Here is a 13,526-nt window from a genome sequence, read left to right as displayed (position 1 = left end):
AAACTTGGAAAATAAAGAAAAAAGAAATGAAAAAAGAGAGACAGGAAATTTCTTGTTGGCATTGTTGACACCCTGGATCCAGCCATACCTGAAGTTGTAGTTTCAGGAATTTTTCAGATACATGTGAGAAAACAAATTATTGTTCTTATTTGCGTTTTTCTTAAGCTACAATGAGTTGGGTTTCTGTTACTTGCAACCAGGAGTCCTGGTAATGCCATCTAGCAGTAAGGAGTGCGGGGGAGGTGTTGCCATGTACTGAGCCAGGCAGGACACTTTCTCATTCAAGTTTCCCCTCAACCCTGTGAACTTGGGGAGCACTCTCATTTTGTAGACAGGATGGCTGAAACTCAGAGAATGCATGACACAAGCCCAGGATTCATGGCACAGCAGTGGCGTGGCCAAGGTTTGAACATGCTCTGCTTTATAATTCAGATCCACTCCATGCCCTGATGTGCTCCTCCTGTGGTCTGCCCTGCTGCCGATAGCGCAGAGAGAAGACGGGAGAACGGCGTGTCCGGGGTGTGCACGGAGTCTCGGAAGCAAGCCACTCCGCTGCGAGCATCTGGATTGGGGAGCAAAGCAGATGGCCCATCTGACTCCACCACATCGTGTAACTTTATGGCGTCGGCAGGTTCTCCTCCCCGCTGCGTTTATAGGGATGTCTTCAGGATTTCCTTTTTGATATATGAGAGAGGCTCGTCAGCTGCACTCCCCCCCCATCAGAGCATAATCTGTGAGTAAATCACAGCAAACCAGCAGCAAGTGTTTGCATGGAGCCTGCGCCCTGGGCGTGCTTTGGGATAAATCTTGAGTAACGTGCTTACACGTGTGACCCTGGGGACCAAGCAGCATGAAAAGGTCAAGTACAAGGGGCAAAAGGGAACTTGTCCTTTGCTCCTGCTCTGGACCAGAAGACAGAGCAGGAAGAAGATGGTTTCCCAAGGCTGCTGTAACGAAGTACCATAAAACAACATAAATTTATTCTCTTACAGTTCTGGAGGCTAGAAGTTTGAAATCAAGGAGCCCACTGGGCTGTGCTCCCTCTGAAGGCTCTAGCGGAGAATGCTTCCTTGTTTCTTTTAGCTTCCGGTGGTTTCCATCAACCTTGCTGTTCCTTGGCTTATAGACCCATCACTCCAATCTCTGCTTCCTTCTTCACCATGCATTCTCCTGGTGTGTCACTGCCTCTGTATCCAAATGCTCCCCGCCTTTCTCTTCTCAGGACACTGATCACCAAATAAGAGCTTCATCTTAACGTGGTTATGCAAAGACCCTATGTCCGAATAGAGTTGCATTCTGAGGTTCTGGGTGGACATGAATTTTGAGAAGGGGGGGCACTATTCAATGGAGTACAGAGGGTGACAGGGCAGTTCTTGCATGAAGGAGGGGCTTGTCTGGAGGTGGGAGGGGCTTCAGAATGTGCACATGCCCCTCTGGGGGATTTCCTTAAGATAAATCTCATAGCAGCTTCTGTTCATCCTGGCAAATAGTTATGTAGGCTGAGTGAAAGCATTCTCGATAACCCAGCAACTCCACTCCCTAAGAAAATCCCCAATAGAAATGAATCTCATTGTCATCAGATGACATACACTAAAATGTTCACAACAGAATTATTTACTTTGGCTGAAAACTGGAAATTACCAAATGCCCATCTTGGTAGATTGCAAAACAGCTCCAACTCTTTACAGCCCATCTCATTAAGAGGCAGAGTCTATTTCTTCTCCCCTTGAATCTATTGTTGTGGCCAATAGAATGTGGCAGAAATGATGTGTGCTTCTTCCAAGGCCAGACTTCCAGAGCCCTTACACACTTCTCCTTGCTCTGTGGTCACCATGTGAGAAGTCCAGACTAGCCGGCTGGAGGATGAGAGACCGGTGGAGCAGAGATAAGCTTTCCCAGTTGACATCATCCTAGACCCTCCAGCCCCAGCTGCAGGTGGCAGACACATGAGCAAGCCCAGCTGCGATTAGCCCAGCCCAGCCCAGCCCAGAAGAACCACCCAGCCGATCCCAGTCCAAATCAACTAGCAGAAGCATGTGCTAAGTAAATGGCTGTTGTTTTAAGGCACTAAGCATTGGGATGCTTTGTTACACAGCAATAGCTCATTGATCATCAAGAGTAAAATGGATGCATTGTGGTACAGTTGCACAATGGAATAACATACAGCATAGAGAATGAATGAACTGCCGCTCCGCAGGACATGGATGGATCTCAGATACCTTGCAGAGCAAAAGAAGCTCAACAAAGAAGAGTGTGTACTGTATGATTCCATTTCTACAAAAAGTGCAGAAATAGGGGAAAGTAATCTATGATGAGGTAAGTCAGGATAGTGCTTACCCTTGAGGGAAAGTGACTAGGAGAAGATGTGGGGGGACTTCCAGGGGCTGGTTATCTGGGTATGTCCACTTGGCGAACCTTTGTTGAGCTGTATACTTACGACGTGTGCATTTCTATGCATATAGGCTATCCCTTGGTAGAGATAAAAAAATGCCGGTTCTCTTGTTTCTTTTCTAATTGCCAGTAAGCCAATGGGATCGCATCTTATGCGGAGGACAGGCGTGTAAGGGGAAATTCACGTATAGTCAACTGCCATCTCCCGATAAATCCAGCGCAGCCAGCGTTTCCTTCCATGTTGAGACATTACGATTTCTCCTGTCAGACTCCAGATGAAGTAGAAGTTTGTGACTGTCACAGGAGCTAGAGCTGTCGGTGCTCACACCCAGAGGGACGTGTGGGATGGGAGGGGAGGTGAGGTCTTGGCTTGGGGAAGACACACCTCAAAGCCAGGGGTGTGGGGAATCCCTCATCCTATAAACCTCCCCCCTTGGGAGGGGGGCAGCCAATGTGTTTAGTTAGGTTGACCTTAACCAAATAGAACTTAATTCAATTTAACAATTAAATTTAACAATTTTCGTATGATTCAAGGCCAAGCATATGAAGGACTTAACTCTTGATTAACTGACTCTTCTTCACCGCTAACTACAATGCCCCCTACACCATCCGGAGCATCAAGGTTGTGTCAAATAACCTGAATTGTGGTCTTAATGTGATCCCAGGCAAGTCACATCTTTCTGGGTCTCGGTGTCCTCATCTGTAAATGGCGGGAGGCGTGGACTTGAATAAAATGGGTGCCCTCTGCCACTTTGAGAGTCTGGGGTTCTAAGCTGCCCTCTGCGAGATAAAACCACCCACGACCCAGGTTGTAAGGGCTGCCATAGACTTTCTGGGTGGTTCTGGACCAGTGTTCCCTTTCCCACCCATCTCCCCATCTGCGCAGTGGGTGGCTTGGTCCCGTGGGTTTCTTTTTGTGGCACGGGACAGGGGTGGGTTCTAGGGCTGCAGAAGAGGACTGTGATGGCCGGGTCTGGGAGGAGGGATTGCCTGGAATGAAGACAGAGGCCATGCTTCCGCAAGATGGAATCCTGGGTTCAGGCAACGTGCTTACGGCTTCAGGGTCGGGGCAGGGAGGGGGCAGCTTCTCCAGCACAAAGGCTTTCTCCTCAGCCCCAGCATTCCTTTCTGACCCCATAGAGCAACCCAAACCTGGCCGGAGATTGGGTGGTCCCAACGACTGCTGGTGGACCCAGGGGCTCCCAAGTGTGGCTGCTCACCGGAAGTGTCTGGGAGACCCTCAAAGAAACTACAGCGTCCCAGGCTGCAACTCGGGCAATTTGGTAGCAGGGCTGTGGTCCAGGGCCTGGGAATCTGTATTTCAGCAGCCTCAGCCTCTGGGGCTAAGCGGCCATGGGAGCCCAGGTGGTGGACACGTGTCCCCGGGGGGCCTCCCCGGGGGCTTCTGCTGCTGTCACAGCCACACACGTCCTTTAGCAAACACACATGGCCCATGATTGATTCTCTGCCGTTTCCCTCACAGCCCAGCGGGTCTGACTGAATGGCCGACGTGCTGCCCAAACACCCCACTGGAACCGCTTCCCTGCCCTCTGCTCCGGAAGTCGTTTGTTTGTTTTTAGACACAGCCTTTATGTCCAGCTAAAAGGCCACCGGCTTCCCCGGAGCCGCCCATCCAAGCTGGAACCAGGCTGAAGATTGTCCCGGGGCTGGGGGTTGCTGACTGGGGGACCTTGACCCCAAGGACGGGGCTGGCTGGGCGTGGTGGACCAGGTGGGGCTGCTCACACTCAAAGGTGGTCACTCTGGGAGCCCAGGGAGGACACCCCGTGCTCCTGCATCGAGGCAGCCCTGGACTTGTCCTGTGTGAGATGCTTCCCTCCACCCTACACTGCGAGCAGCACTTGGGCAGCCTTCTCTCCCTCCCTTCTTCCTCCCTTCTTTTAACCACTGTGTATTAAGCACCTATTATGAGCCAGGTACTTGCAGCGCCAGTGCCTTTGTTTTCTATGTGAAATAATCCACGGGCAACCTTTGGTTGTTAAAAGACCAGGCTCTGAAACCCAGCAGACTTGGGCTTGAATCCAGTCCCACCCCTCCTGCAGTGCCTCAGCTTCCTTGTCTACTAAATGCGGATGATAAAGCCAGCCTCCAGGGGTGACTGTTTGGGGGGGGGGGTGTCCCAACACCCTGGATGGGAGAGAAATGCCTGGCACCAGCCTGGCACGCAGTAGGAGCTCAGAATTTCTTCCTCTCTCGTCCCGCTCCATCTCCATCTCTCTTGGTCTCTATTACCCAGCCTCTCTCCCCACCTGGACCTGTGCTGTAGAGAAAGGAGCACCGGGCCAGGAGTCTAGAACCTTGGGTCCTCATTCTCACTTTGCAGTACCCTGCTGTGTGACCTTGGGTGAATATTTGTCCCTCTCTGGTCTGGCTGGATCATCTCAAAGGCTTGTTCTCGAAGGCCCACCCAGGTTGTGAGTTCCTTGGGGAACTGGACTCAGTTCTATCTTTCTATCTTGCCTGATACATAGAAGGTGCTCCAAGAAGGAATGCGGAGATGAGGTGAGTGGGTCATTAGCAATGTCTGGGTCCCAAATTGTACAGATCTGGTTGGAAGGCTCTGGCTGGCAGAATGGAGCTCATTCTCCTGGTAGAGCTGCACCAGGGTTGGGGGTGGAATGGGAGGGGTTGCTGCACTTCTTATTTTCATGGAAACCCTGCAGCCTCAGCCTCTGCTACTGGCAGGGCAAAATGGAGATGGGGTGGGATTAAGGGACCAGCTCTGGCTTCAGAGAACCCGCCCACTCCCACCTGCCACAATCCTCTGGTGGGCTGGAGAGAGAACCATCCCTGCCCTTCCTTCCCACCCAGGGTCCTCACCCCACTACTTTACTTCCTTCCTTCCGTTCCAGAAAATAGGGTCCTGCACATTCACCTGTGACTTCACCCACACATCCATCCACTCAACTACGTATCCATCCACTCATCCACCCACTCACTCATCTACCTATTCATCCATCCATCCATCCGTCAACCCATCCATCCACCACACACACCCATCTACCTCCCAAGCACTGGCAGGGCTAGGCCAGGCCCGTGCCAGGCTCTGGGGGATGCAGCAGGGAGCAAAACAGCTGTGGTTTTGCCCTTAAGGGACTCTGAGCCTGGTGGGGGGTGACAGTAGGTCCGTAGATAAGATAATTTAGGGCGTTGGGGGCTGTGATGGGGACACACAGGGCATGCGGGAGCCCCTAGGAGGCCCCTAGATCAGCTGGGGGTGGTGGCTGTCAGGGCAGGCTGCCTGGAGGAGGGGTTGTTTAGGGAAACACCTGTGGGAGTTAAGCAGGGGAGGAGTGGAAGGGAACGGCATGTGCAAAGCTCTGAGAGTGGACGGAAACCAGCTCAGAAATGGCTGCAGATGGGAAACCAGTAATAACAACAATAATCACCTTCCCTGTATGCATTATCTCACTGAGCCCTCTCAGACATCCACCCCCATTTTACAGACCAGGAAACAGAGGCCCAGAGAGGAGGAGACTTGTGGAGGGACCCAGGCCTCAGCTGCGTGAGCCCACCTCCTCACCAGGATGAACAGCCCAGCCCCAATGGGGGCAGGCAAGGCCTGAGGCCCAGACAGGCTTCCTCCCAGACCTCCCCTGGGCTGGGCTGGAGGCCCCGGGGAGGCCCTGCGGGTGGGGGCAGGGCGTGGGAAGGCTGCAAACTGGTTTGGGGCGGTAGGGCTTTCCTGCCACTGCCGGTGGCCCCCGCCTTTGTCCTCATGTGTCACTGAGGAATGCAGCTACAGTCTGGATAAAGGCAGCTTTGTTTGGAGGGCTCAGGAGGGGGGAGGGGGAGGATGGTGGGAGGGAGGAGCACGGCCAGGAAAGGGTTACTGTCCCTCCCTTCTGGCTGGCCCTGGCCTCAGCTCTGGGCAGGAAGCACCTATGCCCTGTGGACACCCACATCCTCTGCTGCGACCTTAATGTACTTCTTGACCTTGGGCAAGTAGCTTCCTTTTCTCTGAGCCTCAGTTTCCACATCTGGATAATGGGAATCACCCACCAACCTCTATGGATTGTTTTGAGGCTCCACCCAGATGAGCCATGTGGTTGATTGCATCTGTAAGGCCTGTTGATGAAGGCGAAAAGGGCAGCCCAGAGAGGTAGAGTGACTTGCCCAAGGTCACACAGCTTGACCTTGAAAGGGGGAAGAAGTCAGGTGTTTGCCATGGGTGGTCGGGCAGGGAGATGGGCACCTGTCTGTCTCCATCTGCAAGGGGCTGGGTCTGAGGCAGGCCCTTTGCCTTGGCGAGGAAGAGTGACAGGTGTCACTTGCACGGAGTGCACTGGCTCCTAGGAGCCTCATGAGGGTGGTGGGCGCTGCGTCTGCCCTGGGTCACCACTGCCCCCAGTGCCTGCACAAGGTGGGCAGGAAAGCCCAGTGGTTCCAGCCACAGCCTCTGTCTGACCTCCGGCTGGTCCCAACCCCTCAGCATGTCTCAGTTTCCCACTCTGTGACATGGATCTAATATGAGGACACACGTCCCAGGCTTGTGGGGAAAGTTCAAGGAGATAATGTGAACAGAGTCCTGGCACCAGGTAGCAGGATTAGCGGGACAATGGATATCTGCTTGCTGGCTGCACAGAGGATTTTCTCAAGGTCACGGCCGAGGGGGAGCTGGGATCAGCCCAGGGCTCCTCCTGGCTCTTCCTGCCCAGGAAGGAAGGATGTGAGCCTTGGAGGGGCTGCAGTCATGCAGTGGGACAGTGGAATGGAGAAGCAGGCAGAGTGAGCCGCCCAGCTCTACCCTCTTGGGAGGAGGTGTCATGTGGGGCTGGAGCTCAGGGACACGGCCCTCCACCCCCTCCCCACAGTGACGGACGTGGACAGACAGATGGGGCAGGGCTGAGCACGCTTAGTCATGGCCCAGATATAACCTTGGCCCCAGGGGCAGCTACCTCTGTCTAGCTTCCTCCCAGCAGCTGTGGCCAATCCCAGTGAATCTGAAGCTTCAGTTTTGCTCAGTGAGTGGGTCTGAGCTCACCCTCTTTGGATGTGGGAGGAAATCGAAGCCCAGAGACGAGCAGTGACTTACCCAAAGCCACACAGCAAGAAAGGGGCAAAATCATTTACTCACTCACCAATCTGGCAAATATTTGGGGGCAGCTTAAGTCTTTCAGGAGGGCATTCCTGGAGGAAGGCTTGGCTTATACTAAGGTACAGGGGAGAAGTCCTATGATGGTTAAGGGTGTGGGTGTTGGAGCTGATCTGTGGGGTCAAATCCTGGCTCTGCCACTTGCTGTGTGACCTAAAGCAAGTGGATGAATTGCTCTGTGCCTCTGTTTCCTCACCTGTAATTTGAAGATATTCATGGTGCTTATATCATGGGATGACAATGAGATAATCCATGTAAGGTGCTTAGATAATCCATGAGAACTGGTACACAGTAGATGCTCAATAAACACGAGTTGTTAAGAGGGTGTGGGGAATACAAGACTTGGGAACTTGGGAACTGCCAGCCAGTGGTTGGTGGGGAACGTCTGGAGCCCAGAGTGGGAGGTGGTGGTCCAGTCGGGAAGCCTGCGGAACCGGGGAAGGGGTCCTGTTGTTTGATTTGCCCCTGGCAGGCGAGTGTGTGGGGTTGGGGGAGGTCAGGTGGAAACAATCCAGGGGGGCGATACTGGGGGACTGGGCTGGAGCAGAGGCAGCGGCAGGGAAGGGAAGGTGGAGGAAGGGAAGGACTTGGTGCTCATCTGGATGTGGCAGGAGGAAGAGGGGGCATCTTCGGGGATGCCACCCCCAGGTCCCAATGGAGGTGGAGAGCCAAGCCGGGAAGGAGGATCTGGAGCAGGGAGCTTTGTAGGTGCCAGGCGAAGCCTGGGAGGGGTCGTCTTACCCAGGGCTGGCTACGTAATTTGCAATTTGCGGGGCCCAGTGGAAAATAAAAATGCAGGGCTCCCTATTCAAAAAGCAGGAGTCGTCCCCATAAAGGTACTAAAATATAAAACCTTCCCTTTTTTCTGCCTATGTCCTCTGTTCACCCTCCATTATCCCACCAGACTTCATTTACAAAACACAGGTTCAAAGATAAAATTATTACAAATATCGAGAAGGCAACAGCAAAATGTGGAAGCCGGTGTGGAGCCCTTCTGACCGCAGAGACCACATGTCCATAAAGCGAACTCTGGTCGAGCCCATTTCACAAATGAGAAAAAGTGAGGCTCCGGGGAGTGACATGGCGGGGACTACAGCCTGGTATTGTCACCCATTCCAGAGCACCCTATATTTCTCCCCACCTGTGTCTACTCAGCTGATTTCCACCCGCCAAACTCCAAAAAAGGGTCTGAGGCAGTTTACTGTAAAACATGGGGGCTGTTAACACAGACGCAGACCTGGCCTAGGAGCTGTGTGACCTTGGACAGGATACACAAATTCTCTGTGCCCACAGTCTATAGGCAGAGACAGGCTTAGAGCCCAGAACGCCTGCCCGCCACCCCCCACCAGCAAGGCCTGTATCCCCCTCAGTGTTTGAGGCTTGACGCCGTCATAAAAAATTAAACCACAGTCCCCCAATGTTCTTGCTGGCTTCTCAGGTCTTATTTTTTTTGGCCACTAAGGAGACTAATAAATGGCTTGCCACTTGACGTAATCATTAAGGGCTCCACTGAGCTGTGGGCGGCATTTCCTCCCCTCCTTGGCTGGGCCTGGGGCGCCCAGCCACCGAGGGTGACAGTGATGGATGGTGTCATCACGGGGCTTGCCCAGCGGGGAGTGCGGCCGGGGGTTGGGCATGGCTCTCTCTCCTGCAGGCTCCTGGGCTATTCATTATGGGAAGGAGGAGTTGATGTGTGGGGTTGACGGCCGGCTTCCAGAAGGGGCACGAGCAGGACTTCCAAGGGGACCGTGGTCAGGGCGGATGTAAAGACTAGTGTTTGGGTGCAAGGAATTAAGTGACCAATGGCCAATAAGCAGATGGGAGGAAAAAAGGGCGATCTCAGTAATAGGTGATCCAAAAATACACATTAAAACAAATTTTTTTAAAGTTACAAAATTGGTAAAAATTTAAAACAATTTAAATGATTAAAAAAATATACGATAAGTTGGTCACAAAAATGTTCTCAATTCTCTGGCCCTCCCTGTTTCTATTCCCTTTGCAATGAGGTTTGCAGTTCTTCCCATCAAGAGATAGAGTCTATTTCCCACTCTTGGTATCAGGCTCAGTCATGTGACTTGTTTTGGTCAATAGAAGGTGGCAGATGGGATGCTATGCCTGTTCTGAGCCCAGGCCTCAAGAGGCCTTGCAGCTTCTGCTCGCTCTCTTGGAATCCTGCTGCCACCCTGTGAACAAGCCTGGGCGAGGCTGCTGGAGGATGAGGGACCATGTGGTGCAGAGCCAAGCTCCAGACACATGAGAACGCCCCTTCAAAGCCAATAAAGCCAACCAGTGGTGCAGAAGTGAGCCTGGTAGAACTGCCTAACTGACCTGTACACACAGAAGCAATAAGAAATGCTTATGTTTTGAGCCATTGAGTTTTGTGGTGGTTTGTTACACAGAAATAGCTAACTGACACAAATCATAATACCCAATGTTGGCTATGGGTAACGGTGGGGGTAAATAGGCTTAATCACATGTAACTGGCAGCTGGCAGGGGAGCAGTTAGCTAACATTTTGCATATCCATTAAAGTAACTAAACATGAAAAGGCTTTACAAGTGCAAGGTGATATTATAATTTTGGGGCCTCAGTTTCCTAATCTGGAAAATGGGGGTAAGAATACCCATCTCACAGGTTATTGTGGAGACTCAATGACTGGGTCAAATAACACTTGCCACTCAAGAAATGCCCCTAAAGTGTTGGTCGGCTTCTCTATTAGCATATCATGAGGACAACAACACTCAGGGAAGCTTATTTATGGTCTCAGCTTTGGGGATTCGTTTCTTTGGAGATCCTAAAACATTGCTTTTTTGCGGACAAAGATTTATCAACAAGAATGCCCACTGCAGCATTGTTTATATTGAACAAGTAGAAACAAACTAAAAGACCAACACAAAAGACACCATGGTTGCTTATTTGCTGTTTATTTACTATTTCTTGTTGTTCATTAATTTTTACTAATATTGCTTGAATATGTATGTTAGGATATGGCTATATGCTGAAATACAGTTCAGCCATGGAAATCAGGTTTCAAAGAGAATTTGACGTTACAATGTCCAGGCTGTTAAATGAAAGAAAGAATCAGATTACAAAATAGAACTATCACATGATCCCAATTGTAAAACTTCATTGTATATCTCTATCTCTATAAACCTGTGCAGAGAAAACATATCTGGAAGGAACTAAACCAAAATGTTGTCTGGGTTTGTCCCTGATGGTGAAGCTATGTGTCTCTTTTTCATCTTCTTCATATTAACATGTGTATTTTGAGTTTCTTCAGTGCCAGGTACCTGGCATCCATCTGGAGACTCCTTTAGTTCTCACAATGAACCATAGAGATGGGTTCTAGGACTATACCCATTTCTCAGATGGTAACATTAAGGTCAGGAGGAGCTCAGTGCATGTGAGTTAAGGGAGAGAATGAGTGAATGAATGAATGAATGAATGAAACCAGAAGCCTGTGGCCAAGATGAGGGGAGGGTTCTGTGGACCTTGAATGAGAAATAATAAAGGAACACATATTGGTGTCTGCCCCACCAGGCTGCTGTACTCCCTGAAATTTCCCCATCTGCGCTTCATCTGTTTCAAAAAAGACCAGGGTCCTTCCTGCCTTCTTTCGTTCAAGCTCCTCACTGCCTTTTCTAGACCTGGAGGAACCCTGAGAAATTATCTAGCCCTGCATTCTCAGATGATTTTTAGAGTTTTTTCTTTAAATAATCTTTTATCTCTGATGAACAAAGAACTATTCATTGTGGAAAATTTGAAAATTGATCAAAGTATGAAGGAGAAGAACCCCTCTCCCATATTTCTACCATCAGAATAATCAAGGTTGGCATTTGGGTGTGTTTGGCACCCCCCATGTTTCTCTTTACACAGCTGGCCTCATCCTGGAGGTGCAATCTGGTACCCTGCTAGTTTTATGTCACGTTGATAGAAGTCCATGTGGATATAAACACAGCACTGGGATGTTCCAAGTGTGGAGATCCCTGATGGAAGATGACCAGTCCCTGGGGTCCAAGGAGCCCCACAGTTTTGCAGGGAAGGATGGCAAAGGAGGGACTGGGCACCCGGGGTCCCAGCCCCTCCCCTCTGAGCAACTGTGTCTGGGTTGCTTTAGATATTGCAGGGTCACCCAAAATTTTGATCATAAAGGAGAATTCCTCTACTTCAAAAAGGCCACACCTGTCATCTAGAAAGGAGGTGTGACTTGTTCAATGTCTCCCAACAAATCAGGAGCAGCCCCGGGGCTGGAACCCAGGCTGCCTGCCTCGCACGTTCATTGGATAATCATTAGTGGGCACCATCTGTATGCCAGGAACTGGGCTGGGTCCTGCGGGATCAGCAGTGAACCATACTCAGTCTCTGCTCTCCTGAAGCTTCCGTTCCACGAGGGCAGCTGCAAAATCCTGGTTATCAGACAAAGGATTGAACGGTTGCAGTTTGCGATTGGAGGGATGGGAGCTGAAGACAGAGTGAGGTGGAGAAGACGGAGTGGAGGGAGAGATGGTCTCTCTGGGAGGTGACCTCTGAGCTGGGGCAGAAGGGATGGGAGGAGTGAGAAGGCCGGAGGGACCAGCAAGGGAGACGGCCTGGAGGATGGCTTGGCTGAGCGAGGGCAAGGGCGGGGGGCGGGGAGGAGACGGGGTCAGATTGCCGGGCAGGGCCAGGACACACAGGCCGCCGTCAGAGGTGAGCAGAGGGTTTAAGCAGGGGAGGGATGTGACCGGATCCAAGTTCTGAAAGGTCACTGCTGTGGGGCCGTGGCTGGCAGTCCACCATGGCCCTGTCCGTCTAGCCTCCCGGGGCAGGGCCGCTCCTCTACTCCCACACCTCTGGCATCCCTGGCGTGGGAGGAGTCCACAGTGGGTGGGTCCATCAGCTGGGCCACAGGCCAAGGGCCCCTTGCACCTGTGGGAGTGGGGGACCGCCTACCCCCCACTGCAGGGGGATGGGAACAGCAAATCCCCTCCCCGGCCTGGCCAAAGGCCTGCCTGCTTTGCAAGGCCCCGGTGTCACCCCCGCTTCCGGGCATCACCCAGAGCCGGGCTGGCTGTACCCTGCTTTGCTCAGCCTCCCAGTCACCCTCTGACCTCGGTGTCAGGGCAGGAGGAGGCCTGATGACCACTGCTCACTGGGCACCCAGTTGAGGCCAGAGCCTGGACCAAGTGCCTTCCTCTCACCAGCTCACCCTTGCCCCACACGCTCAGACTCAACAGATCTGCGAGGCCACGAAATCACTTGTCCAGGATCACACAGCCCAGCAGGGGTGCAGCTGGCCTGCTTGACAGGTCTCCACAGACCCCACGTGCCCCACCCTAGGCTCTGCTTCTAAGCCCCCAGGGGGATGACACCACTGGTCAGAGGAAGGGAGATGGGGAAGGGTGTTCCCACCAATGGGAACAGCGTATGCCAAGTCCTAGATAGAACAGGGTATAAATATATGGGTGTTTTTATTGTAACTTCTTTGTTGAGATATGATTCACATACCATACAGTTCACCCATTTGAAGTGCTCAATTCAGTTGTTTTTAGCATATTCAAGAACTGTACAATTATTACCACAATGAATTTTAGAACATTTTCATCACCTCAGAAAGAAACCCTGTACCCCTAGCTCTCCCCACCCCCTCCATTCCTTCATCCCCCAGCCCCCGGCAACCACTAATCTACTTTGTCTCTATAGATTTGCCTATTCTGGACATTTCATATAAACGAAACCATACAACACGATCTTCTGTGACTGGTTTCTTTTACTCAGCATAAGGTTTTCCTGGTTCATCTAAATCGTAGCATGCATCAGGACGTCATTCCTCTTTGTGGCTGAATAATATTCCATTGTATGAATACACACCACATTTTGTTTACTATTCATTTGTTGATGGACATTTGGATTGTTTCCACCTTTTGACTATTATGAGTAATGCTACCATGAACATTTGTGTACATTTTTCTGTGTTCATGTGTTTTCATTTCTCTTGGGTAGATGCCCAAGAGAGGAATTGCTGGGTCATATGGTAAATCT

This window comes from Balaenoptera borealis (assembly GCF_965194805.1).
Source record: "Balaenoptera borealis genome assembly, chromosome: 14".
Taxonomy (NCBI): Eukaryota; Metazoa; Chordata; class Mammalia; order Artiodactyla; family Balaenopteridae; genus Balaenoptera; species Balaenoptera borealis.
This window is presented reverse-complemented; position numbering follows the sequence as displayed.